The sequence below is a fragment of the Geotrypetes seraphini genome, chromosome 2 (genome assembly GCF_902459505.1).
Source record: "Geotrypetes seraphini chromosome 2, aGeoSer1.1, whole genome shotgun sequence".
In the NCBI taxonomy this organism is placed as follows: Eukaryota; Metazoa; Chordata; class Amphibia; order Gymnophiona; family Dermophiidae; genus Geotrypetes; species Geotrypetes seraphini.
In genome coordinates, this window is record NC_047085.1 from 514,694,290 (window position 1) to 514,706,647 (window position 12,358).

The following is a 12,358-nucleotide window of genomic DNA, read 5'->3' on the forward strand; positions in this document are numbered from 1 at the left end:
TGCTCAAGGTGGTCCTTTCCTCAGAAAGTGTGGAGTGCTAATTAAAAGTCATATTTGGCGTCTTAGGCCAAATCCACGACTCCTCACAGAAGGAAAGACCTGGTTCAACACCAACCAATTCCAGGGGAAGGGTCAGATATTTATGGAGGAGCATGTGGCGCAGTGGTTAAGCTACAGCCTCAGCACCCTGGAGTTATGGGTTCAAACCCCACGCTACTCCTTGTGACCCTAGGTAAGTCACTTAGGCCCAAATTCTGTAGCCAGCGCCTAAAGTTAGGCACCTATTTCGGAGGCACCTATTGATGTGGCCCTTTTGAAGCTGGGCGTGGCAGCCTATTAAAAATGGACAGATATGTGGTGAAATAGGCAAGCATGAAATATAAAATAGCCACTACGCTGTCTTCTAATCACTTTGGATTTTACTAGTGAGGGATATATATTGATAAGACAGGGTCTTATCCAAGAGAAGGCTTTATGAGTGGCTCTATAAAATTACTATTGGATAAGCCAGAACATAAACCAGATAATATATTGACCTAAATATGTGTTTTGTGCTGAGGTCACTGGAAACAGGAGTAGGCCTTCTCTCGGGTCACTAGAATTAATAGATAAGCTCTGTTGAAGAGAAGATAAAGGCAGGCTATAGCTTAATTTTATGAAGTTTCAATGTGTGCCCAGTCTGGTCTCCAGAGACCTGTGGCAGATAAGGTTTGGCCTTTGACCTGGTTGCTATAGAGTGTAACCAGCAGCCTCAGGGCAAGGTGTCTTGGGCCACCGGTACAAGAAAAACCTCTTGTGAGCCGCTGCGGGCAGCACAAGGAAAAATAATAAAGCGTTTAGATTAAGGACACCACCGCACCAGGTAAGTTCTTTTCCACAATAAACTTGAGCTTTATTCTTCACAGTAAAAATAAACAGAAAGCTTGTCAGGATGATTCTGCTTATTATCATAGGCTCAATGTCAATATGGCAAAACTGAATAAGTCATTAGTCTCTGTGGGAGTATCAAAATGAAAATAGTTCAAAAATATCCAAAGGAAATCCTCCCCAACAGAGTAGAGTCCACATTAATTCACAGTCCAAAAGCATGTAAAACAAAAGAAAGAAAAACTTCCAAAATTCAAAGCAAACAAACAAACAAACTTTAGTGCTGCACCAATTCAGCACAAGTCAGTGTAACTGCACTGGCTTCATCAGCAGCAACATGCTGGTCAGACAGTGGCTCCGTGATATATTATTCTGCCAAAATAGGCCCTCTATCTCACCACATGAATCACAGGGCAAACCCCACTGTCTGGGACTGAAAAACAGTTCACTTTCCCCCACCAGGGAAAGAACCACAAACTTCCAGAAAGGAAAAAAAAAACAAATATCAAAAATACAAGTCTTGCACAGTTCCAACAAAACTTCTTTACTCTTCAGCTGGCTTTGAAGTATCCAGCACTTGCAAGCAATTAGAAAAACAAACTTTAATTACTCACAGCAACAGAGTCAGTCACTTGGCTTTCATACAGCATACCTCCATGGGTTGGATTTCACAAGGCAATTCAGCATTTGTCTCAGGGTTTATTTCCAGCTCCATATCATGTGGTTCTTCCAACAAACCAAGAGGCATATCTTCACCAGCCTCTATCAGCTCCATGGATTCCGGAGTTTGGCTGATATCCAGAGCTCTCAGCCCTGAGTGCTGTGGCCTGTCCTGCCCCAGTTCCTGCTGCTTCTGCCTCTCAAGTAGTTTGGATCTCAGGGATAGCAGTCTGCAGCCCCGCCCCAAACCCTCAGGTGGAGATCATTTCTGGTCAATCACCCTGGGCTTCAGTGGGGGATGGGAATCCTGCACTCCTACTCTCCCGCTCCCTCTACAGGACAAAGAAGGTAATTCATCTATTGACTCAATTTGTGCTTTAAAAGGGGATATTTGAGTGGAGCTTGGTTTAGACTTGTGCACTGCTCTAGGGACACTCCTAGCAGGCATAGTCTGCATACCACAAGAGATGGACCTTTCTTCTTACTAGAGAGATTACATTCCAGGGGAGGGGGTTCCCTCTCCTTTTTTTGCAGGGTAAAGTTAGAAATGATAATTGAATATACAAAATGCAAATACGAAGAATTAAATTTTAGCAAACTATTAATGGGTTCAGATTGAAATATAATTACCTCTAAAAATTGTACTAGAGGATTCATATAGGAAAATGTAGGTTTTGTGGGAGTGGATTGGCCACTCCCCTTCTCTCAGTGCATGCTCTTAAGTGACTCAGTAAAATGGGAGCAGCATTTTGACTTTTAAGGAGAAATTATTTAAAGCTGTGTGTATGGATAATATTTCCTCTGAAAGTAGATTATATTGTAATACTTTTTCTTTATCAGATAAGCTAGTATTAAAATGTAACTTTTAGGAATTCTTGTGTGAGGGGGAAAGATACTCCCCCAATATGCATGCAAGCGCCTTAGATGGTATCAAGTATTCTTGACCAATTATATGCAGGCAGTAAAATGTCATCATATATTAGGTATATATAAGTGAACCTAGCAGAATGGAATTTTGAGTCAGGGAAGTTGCATTTCTACTATCTGATTTGTAATGTGCCTCCATTGTACAAATAAATGCCTTATGACTCAGGAATGTCTGTAACATTTTAATAAAAAATATTTGATTGGAAATATTTGTACAATTATCATCATTTCAGTGCACCTATGTGTCAGCCTAGCATTGGGTTAGCCTAACCAATGTCAGCAAAGGCCTATGGGAAAATATATCAATCTGACTCTGGAATGTGGATGCAGATAGGCCCTGAGTGCTCATGCACAGAATTCACATACAGAAAACATCCAGGCAGACTGTTTCAAACAGCCCTAATTAAATCATGCTTAAAAGGTAACAAACCATCTTGCAGCTAAGAGGTACAAAGAGGTGCTAAGAAGATGTGTTAATGTCTGATGCTTAGGATGGACAGCTTAGGATATACAATGTATCCAGGTGCACACATATTGTCAGAGGCATACTGGAAATTACATGCGACTGTCAATCAGAACTGGTCAGATACCAGACGACTGGAGGAAAGCGAACGTCACGCCAATTTTCAAGAAAGGATCGAGAGGAGAACCGGGCAACTATAGACCTGTGAGTCTTACGTCTGTCCCCGGCAAGATGATTGAATTACTGATCAAGGATAGCACTTGGACACACACGACTTGATGAAACCCAGTCAACATGGATTCAGGAAAGCGAAATCGTGTTTGACGAATTTACTCCAATTCTTTGAGACCGTAAACAAGCAAATTGATAGTGGAAAGCCGGTGGACATAATATACTTGGACTTCCAGAAAGCATTTGACAAAGTCCCACACGAAAGACTTCTCAGGAAACTACAAAGCCATGGCATAGAGGGAGATATACAAAGATGGATAGGCAAATGGCTGGATAACAGGAAGCAGAGAGTGGGCATTAATGGGAAGTTCTCCGACTGGGAGAAAGTGACTAGTGGTGTACCCCAGGGCTCGGTACTTGGGCCGATCCTTTTTAATATTTATATCAATGACCTGGAAAACGGAACATCCAGTGAGATCATCAAATTTGCAGACGACACAAAACTCTGCCGGGCAATCAGATCGCAGGAGGACAGTGAGGAACTCCAGAGAGATTTGTGTCGGTTAGAAAAATGGGCGGAGAAATGGCAGATGAAGTTCAACGTGGAGAAATGCAAGGTAATGCATTTAGGCAGTAAAAATAAGGAATACGAGTACAGAATGTCAGGTGCAACTCTGGGAAAAAGTGAACAAGAAAGGGATCTGGGTGTACTGATAGATAGGACCCTGAAGCCGTTGGCACAATGCGCGGCAGCGGCAAAGAAGGCAAATAGAATGTTGGGCATGATAAAGAAAGGAATCTCAAGTAGATCGGAGAAAGTTATAATGCCGCTTTATAGGGCAATAGTCAGACCCCACTTGGAATACTGCGTCCAACATTGGTCTCCCTACCTAAAGAAAGATATAAAACTGCTGGAGAGGGTGCAGAGACGAGCGACTAAACTGGTGAAGGGTATGGAGAAACTGGAATATGAGGATCGACTTAAAACACTGGGATTGTTCTCCCTTGAGAAGAGGAGACTGCGTGGGGATATGATCGAGACCTTCAAAATACTGAAAGGAATCGACAAAATAGAGCAGAGATTATTTACATTGTCCAATTTGACACGGACAAGAGGACATGAAATGAAGCTAAGGGGGGACAAGTTCAGGACTAATATCAGGAAGTTCTGCTTCACACAGAGAGTGGTTGACATCTGGAATACTCTCCCAGGGGAGATTATTGCGGAATCGACAGTCCTAGGCTTCAAAAGCAAACTAGATGCATATCTCCTTGAGAGAGGCATATAAAGATATGGTTGGCTATAAAATAAGCCAGGTGTATACCTGGCAGGGCCTCCGCGTGTGCGGATCGCCGGACTTGATGGACCGAAGGTCTGATCCGGAGATGGCGCTTCTTATGTTCCAGTCTATTCTTCTCCAGTCTAGCACAGTTTACTAAGGACGGGGATGCTTAACTTCAATAGATTCTATTGAAGTTCAATAGATTCTATATTTAGAATAAGATTCCAAGCTAATAAAGGCTCCTCTTGCATCACCCCCCTCTCTTGCTCTATCACTGGAACCTGAAGCTTGAGACATCACCCTCCCCATCCCCCTTTCTCTCTCTCTCTCTCTCTTTCTTTGGGTGTTCTCTCTCATTCACAAGAGCACAGAAGCATTCTCTGTAATTGTAAAACTTATATCTCTCTATCTCTGGAACTTTGCTCTCTCCTTAATTGTAACTTTTATGAATCTTACTTTACTGTAAGCCTATTTCTATAATATATTCTTTATGCAATCACCTCTGGCTGTGCTTCTCATTTGAGTCTACTTCCTGGTGAATCTTCTGTGAAGGTATTGAACTCGGGACTAGAGAGTTGCGTGGGGACAGAAATCCCACCCATTGCCACCCGTCCCTGCCAAAGTCCCACCCGTCCCCGTGAGGAATCCCACCCATCCCCACCCATTCCCACAAGGAATCCCTCCATCCCCACGCATCCCCGCAAGGTATCCCCTCCGTCCCCACCCTTCCCTGTGAGGATTCCCCTCCATCCCCGCCAGTCCCTATAAACTTCTGAAATAGTTATTTCATTTAATTATGCTACTGAATTAAAGGCTCTGGTAGAAACTCATTTACAAATAAGCAAAATACTTTATTATTTGGAATTATTAATTGGGAAGAATACATATTTTGTAAATGGGTTTCTACCAGAGCCTCTAATGTTTATAAATTTTTATCAACACAACTAATATACTACTTTATCTTAAAGCAAAAAAAAAAGAAATAGAATTTTTTTCCTACCTTTGTTGCCTGGTTTCTGCTTTCCTCATGTTCTCATTCAATTCCTTCTATCCACTATCTCTCTTCGTCTTCCATTTGCTCTGTTACTGTGCCTCTCCATTTCTCTCCCCCTTCCAAATTGGTCTGGCACCCATCTTCTTCCCTCCGCTCCCCCCATAGTCTGGCATCTCTGTCTTCTTCCCTGCCAGCGTCTTCTCCCCACTCTCTCTTCCCCATGTCCTGTCAGCGTCCTTCTCCCCCTCTGTCTCCCACATGTGCTTTCAGTGTCCTTCTCCCCCTCTGTCTTCCCCATGTCCTTTCAGCATCCTTCTCCCCCGTCTTCCCCATGTCCTTTCAGCATCCTTCTCCCCCTCTGACTTCCCCATGTCCTTTCAGTGTCCTTCTCCTTCCCGTCTTCCCCATGTCCTTTCAGCATCCTTCTTCCCCTCTGTCTTCCCCATGTCCTTTCAGCGTCCTTCTCCCCCTCTGTCTTCCCCATGTCTTTTCAGCGTCCTTCTCCCCCCACCCGTCTTCCCCATGTCCTTTCAGCATCCTTCTCCACCCCTTTGTCTTCTCCAGTGCTTTCAGCGTCCTTCTCCCCCCTCAGTTTTACCCATTTCCCTTAAGCGTCTTTTCCTCTCCACTCCACCTTTCCTCCCTTTCTCTCTCCCTGCCCTTTACCTTCGTGGTGCTTTCCCGCCCGACCGACAACAGAACAGGCCCGGTCCGACAAACCTCCCTGCCCTGTAGCTGCAAATCTAAATTACCTTCTTACAGCAGCTGGAGTATTGAAGCTGCTGTAAGAAGGTAATTTAGATTCACGGCTAAAGGGCAGGGAGGTTTGTCGGACCGGGCCTGTTGTCGGTCAGTCGGGGAAAGCGCCACAAAGGTAAGGGGACCTAGCCGGCTGTGCACCCCCCCCCAAGGCTGCACCCAGGGCGGACCTCCCTCCCCGCCCCCCCTTGGTACGCCACTGCCTTTTCCCTACCTGCCCTGCCGCAGCACACAGCCGACCGGAAGGCTTCCCGATGTCAGCGCTGATGTCAAAGGAAGGGAGGGCTGTGTGCTGCAGCAGGGCAGGTAGGGAGAAGACGCGCCTCGCGAGTACATCCAACCTGGCGTTTGTAAGAGCACCTAACATAACCCCACCAACCATACATTGGGGGGGCACATCAATCCTTACACTATGAGCAGGGTAGAACCAAAACTCTGCTCACTATCTAAATTGAACAACAAGCCGAATTAAGCTTTTTAATCAGCACTGATTGAAACCTAGGTGACTATCAAGAAAGTGCGATTCTGTAACAAGGCGCCTCTAAAAATTTAGGCGGCATTCAAAACAATAGGCGCTAAGCATGTTAGGCGCGGGCATGGCTACATGTTAGGAGCCCTGTTCCAGAATCACTGCTCTTAAGCGTGCTTATGCACTCAGCTAGGCGCCTAATGTTTACTTGTACCTAGAGCTGACCTATTTCTTGGGCGCCTCAGCGTGGTTCATTAAACAGCTCCCAATTTTATTAGAATTGCGCTGAACAGTGCCTAACTTTTGGGCGCTTCTTGTAGAATTTGCCCTTTAATCCTCCATAGCCTCAGCTACGTTAGATAGATTGTGAGCCCACCGGGACAGATAGGGAAAATGCTTGAGTACCTGACTGTAAAACCGCTTAGATAACCTTGATTGGCGGTATATAAAATCCTAATAAACTTGAAAACTTGATTTCTATACCGCACTATGCAAAGTTCAAAAGAGAACATACACAATAAATCGAACAGACAAAAAAAAGTGTGGGGTAGGTATGTGGCATCTTTTAAGGAGAGGAGGAGATAGTGGATACTGTGAATGGGCAGACTGGATGGGCCATTTGACCTTATCTGCCATCATGTTTTTATAAACACAGTAATTGCATAAAAATGTCTCATATTAGTTAAAAATATTTTAGTCCTTACCTAGGGAGATCAGAGTCTCATAATTCTCCTTCATCACCTCCCTGTAAAGCTCCTTCTGACCTTCATCTAGATATTCCCACTCCTCCTGGGAGAAAGAGACAGCCACGTCCTCAAACTTCACCTGCATGTGAAACACAAACCAGGAACATACTCAACACCTTCAGCATCACCATCAGCCATTATTGTATAAATGATACACATAAGTTGGGGGAGGCGTACATATGGAGCATGGATGTGTTGCCAAGTGATTAAATGTAAAATGTAATAACATAGGATTTCATATAAAATTTCACGAATAACTTTTAAAACGATGCAAACTAAATCTGCTCAATTCATTGAAAAATGTCCCGTCTCCTTAGAAGATCTTCAGATCGCAGATTATTTACCGTTCCCTCTTTCCAGCAGTTGCTCCTGAGCTTTGGAATATCTAGACGGCTTCAAAGGCCTTCTTAAGAGCCATTTATGAGAATAATCTTTTTATTATGGCAAAAACAGTACAAGTTACATGTTGAAAAGACAACTCTGTCCCTGTGGGGTCAAAGTTCTCTTAAAGAAGTCCGATCCCTGATCTGAGGGGGCTCCATTTGAAGCAGAGTGATCATTTGCATTCTCCATTCAGGGCTCCCACGATCTGACTTTTCTCCCCATAGGAATCTGCCATTTGACATTTCAATCTTCCTCTAGTTCCTACCAGTCAAAATGCAGCCTTTGGTCTCTCCTATATTAACTGCATTTCCTCCCCATCTTCCTTTACTTTAGTCCCATATGTTCTACATTAGATACGTTGTTACTGGTGGTTTTATTCCCATTATATTTTATCTGTAACTCACTCAGAAGTTGAATAAGGGACAGAATCACATTTGAATGAATGAGTGTTGGACCATGAGGTGAGGAGAGGCTGAATGGAAGCCCAGGGCTGCTCCTTAACCCTCCATTGCCCCCTTGGAGTGTGGTGGTGGCATTCCAAGTCCCCTCCCCCATCCCTGCCAGGAAAAGTGGGGGAGGGGGAGACCTACCTGAGCAGAAGCTCCTGCAGCCATTTGGGGCTCTTCCTCTAGACCAGGTTGCTTCTTGGAGTGAGAAGAAACTGGGCACTTGAGGCTCCAGCACAAGATGGACGACTCTTTCCTTTGTTGAGCAGAAAGTTCAGCCCATCACTTTTTCCCGCTCCCAGAGAAATCCTCCTTTCTGCCTTCTCCCTGCTAGAGGGCGGAACCTTCCACTCCTCTTCCCGCCCCAGAGATCATTCTGACCAATCAGCATTATAAGGGGCAGAGCCTTTGTTGTGAAGCTCCGCCCTCTCCCTTGTGACATCACCAACCTTCTCGACTCCTCCCCCAATTCCTTTCTAATCAACAAACACTTTCCCGCCAACAAACACTGCGGCAGATGCCAACAAGGAATCCTGCACAGGGAGAACCAAGACTGGGAGGTTGTTAGAGTTCGAGAATGATGTGGGGGGAAATGTGTCCCTGTCCCTGAGAGCTCAGCCCCTGTCCCTGCAAACTGTCTGATCCGAACAAGCTTCGAATAATTATTGAACTTATTTTATTCAAGTATAAAAAGAAACTATTCTGTACAATTGTCATTTGATATAAATCTCACAGAATAAGGGAATGGGGACTTGTAAACTGCCTATTTGTCACTTTGGCATTCCAAAGCAGACATTCAAAGAGGTGGGCACTGGGGGATTAAGTGACTTGCCCAGCACTGGGATTTGATCTCACATAGAGGCAGCAGCTGAACCAGTGAGCCACAGCCCTCTCTCCCCAAGATCCCCTCCTCTGAGAAAACTGAACCAGCCAAATTACAGAATGCTACATAGAAAAATCATGGCAGGAACAGTGTTAGGGGAGTGCATTAGGGCACAGCCTTACACCAATATGTTCACTATTTCACTTCCTTCATCCCCTTGGTTCAGCATCTTCTCTTTCCCTTCCCTTCCCTCTCCTCCTCCCTACAGGTCCAACATCTCTCTTCCTATCCCCTACCTCCTATCCCCCTACCCAACATGGGTCTGGCACCTCTTTCCCCTACCTCCTTCCAGTTTCAGCTGCCCCCCTCCAACATGAGTCTAGCAGCCTGCAGGTCCAGACCCTCTGTTTTTTCCAGGCCCAGCACCTCTTTCCATTCCTTCTAGCTTCAGCTCCTGCCACTCAGCCCCCCCACACCAGTTCCAGTGGGGGTTGCTGGACTCGTGAGGGGATTCCGCTGCTTATGAGGGCTGCTGCACTCATGGGGTGGGAGTCTGCTGCTCTGGACTGGTCTAGTGAAATGAGATGAGGGCTGAGTGGAAGGCAGATGGGGCTGGAGCTGGTCTAGGGAGCTGAGTGGAAGGGCTCCACATTCAAGTTGGCATCTAAATGTTCCTCCTCGATCCCCCTCACAGGTCACTTTTTAATACGTCCATTGGTAGCTTCACCATCACTATTGGCTGTTTTACAGAAAATACACTTTCTTTGGTAATGCATACACCTCATTTGATTAGTTTACATTTTGACATTAGGACCCCTGAGGAAGAAAGGAGTGTTCTTCGAAATACGGACCATGTAGGGACCATATTCTTTGGTTTTTTTGTACATCATTTCTGCAATTCTGTTGGATTTTTTTTTTTTGCTTGTGCAAGCCAGAAACACTCCATAGTAAGAATGTCCAGAAAAAAAACAAAGTTGGAAAAACTGTGAATCAAAGTCCTTCCCACTTAAAATTAAATTGCTGGTTACTATTAGTTGATAATGTTTTCCAAAGCTTTGCTGCTTAATATTCCCACGTGGAATTAAAAGATCTAATTGTATCCTCATAGGAGGCTGTTGAACGAAGGGCTGAAGTTAGGACCCAAAGTGGTGAACTGGGTCAGAAACTGGCTGTCGGACAGACGCCAGAGGGTGGTGGTTAATGGAAGTCGCTCGAAGGAAGGAAAGGTGACTAGTGGAGTCCCTCAGGGTTCGGTGCTGGGGCCAATCCTGTTCAATATGTTTGTGAGTGACATTGCTGAAGGGTTAGAAGGAAAAGTGTGCCTTTTTGCAGATGATACCAAGATTTGTAACAGAGTAGACACAGAAGAGGGAGTGGAGAATATGAAAAAGGATCTGCAAAAGTTAGAGGAATGGTCTAATGCCTGGCAACTAAAATTCAATGCAAAGAAATGCAGAGTAATGCATTTGGGGATTAATAATAGGAAGGAACCGTATATGCTGGGAGGAGAGAAGCTGATATGCACGGACGGCGAGAGGAATCTTGGGGTTATAGTGTTTGAAGATCTAAAGGCGAAAAAACAGTGTGACAAGGCAGTGGCTGCTGCCAGAAGGATGCTGGGCTGTATAAAGAGAGGCATAGTCAGTAGAAGGAAGAAGATGTTGACGCCCCTGTACAGGTCATTGGTGAGGCCCCACTTGGAGTATTGTGTTCAGTTTTGGAGACCGTATCTGGTGAAAGACGTAAGAAGACTTGAGGCGGTCCAGAGGAGAGCGACTAAAATGATAGGAGGCTTGCGCCAGAAGACGTATGAGGAGAGACTGGAATCCCTGAATATGTATACCCTAGAGCAGTGTTTTTCAACCGCTGTTCCGCGGCACACTAGTGTGCCGCGAGATGTTGCCTGGTGTGCCGCAGGGCCGCCGGGCCCGGAGCTGACAGGGGGCCCGAGGCAGGGGCGCCAGTAGCTCGCCAAGGCAAAGTGAGTCGATCACCCAGGACTCACTTTGTCTTGGCGATCTAATCTATCGAGCCGAACAGTCTTCCTCTCCCCGACGTCAATTCTGCAGTTGGAGAGGAAGTTCGGGCCAGCCAATCGCTGCCTGGCTGGGCGGAACTTCCTCTCCGATTGCACAATTGACGTCAGGGAGAGCATGCGTCCGCGTTGGCTTTGGGGCCTGTTATCCATTGGTGGGTCCTGTTCCCCGATGGCAGCGGCAGTGGCAGTGGCTTGGGGAACGGCAGGGAGAAAGAAAGAAAGGGGGCAGGCAGGGAAACGGAAGGAAAGAAGAGAAACAGAAAAAAAAGAAAGAAAGGTCAGGGAGAGAGGAAGAAAAAGTTGGGGGAGGGAATGAGGTGTGGAGGAGAGAAAGCATACAGGCTGATAGAAGGGAAGAAAGATTGGATGCACAGTCAGAAGAAGAAAGTGCAACCAGAAATCACCAGACAAGGTAGGAAAAATGATTTGATTTTAAATTTAGCAAAGTGGAGGCAGTATTACCACAGTTTTCAAAGGAATTTGCCCAAATAACTTAATAGTTAACTGGGTAAATTCCCAGAGATGAAAACTTCCCTTCACTTACTATGCACAGTTCTGAATTTATATCTGCTGTCTATATTTTACAATATGGTCCCCTTTTACTAAACCGCAATAGTGGTTTTTAGCGCAGGGAGCCTATGAGCGTCAAGAGCAGCGCTGGACATTCAGCGAGCTCCCTGCGCTAAAAACTGCTATTGTGGTTTAATAAAAAGGATGGAGGGTATATTTGTCTATTTTTGTATGCTATAAAAACCAAATACAGAGAGAGACTGAGAGCTGTTGACGAAGAGCTACGTGTGTGTCTTTCTTCGATTCCAGCCAGAATATCAGCTTTGTGTTCAGCCAAACAGGCCCAGGTTTCGCACTGAATAAAGTATTTTATAATTTTTATAATTTTTATTTCGTAATAAAGTAATTATAAAATACTTTCTTTGTGTTTATTTGATTCCTATTCAAGAGAATTACTTTATATATAGTCAATATAAGCAGAGAGTTAAATTTTTTAACATTTTCTAATGGTGGTGTGCCTCGTGATTTTTTTCATGAAACAAGTGTGCCTTTGCCCAAAAAAGGTTGAAAAACACTGCCCTAGAGGAAAGGAGAGACAGGGGAGATATGATTCAGACGTTCAAATACTTGAAGGGTATTAACGTCGAACAAAATCTTTTCCAGAGAAAGAAAATGGTAAAACCAGAGGACATAATTTGAGGTTGAGGGGTGGTAGATTCAGGGGCAATGTTAGGAAATTCTAATTTACGGAGAGGGTAGTGGATGCCTGGAATGCGCTCCCGAGAGAGGTGATGGAGAGTAAAACTGTGACTGAGTTC

General features: G+C 44.9%; 1 pseudogene; it reads right to left on the reverse strand.

The window, feature by feature from the left end:
- The window catches only part of LOC117355286, a 194,238-nt pseudogene that overhangs the window by 72,309 nt on the left and 109,571 nt on the right, over positions 1-12,358 (reverse strand).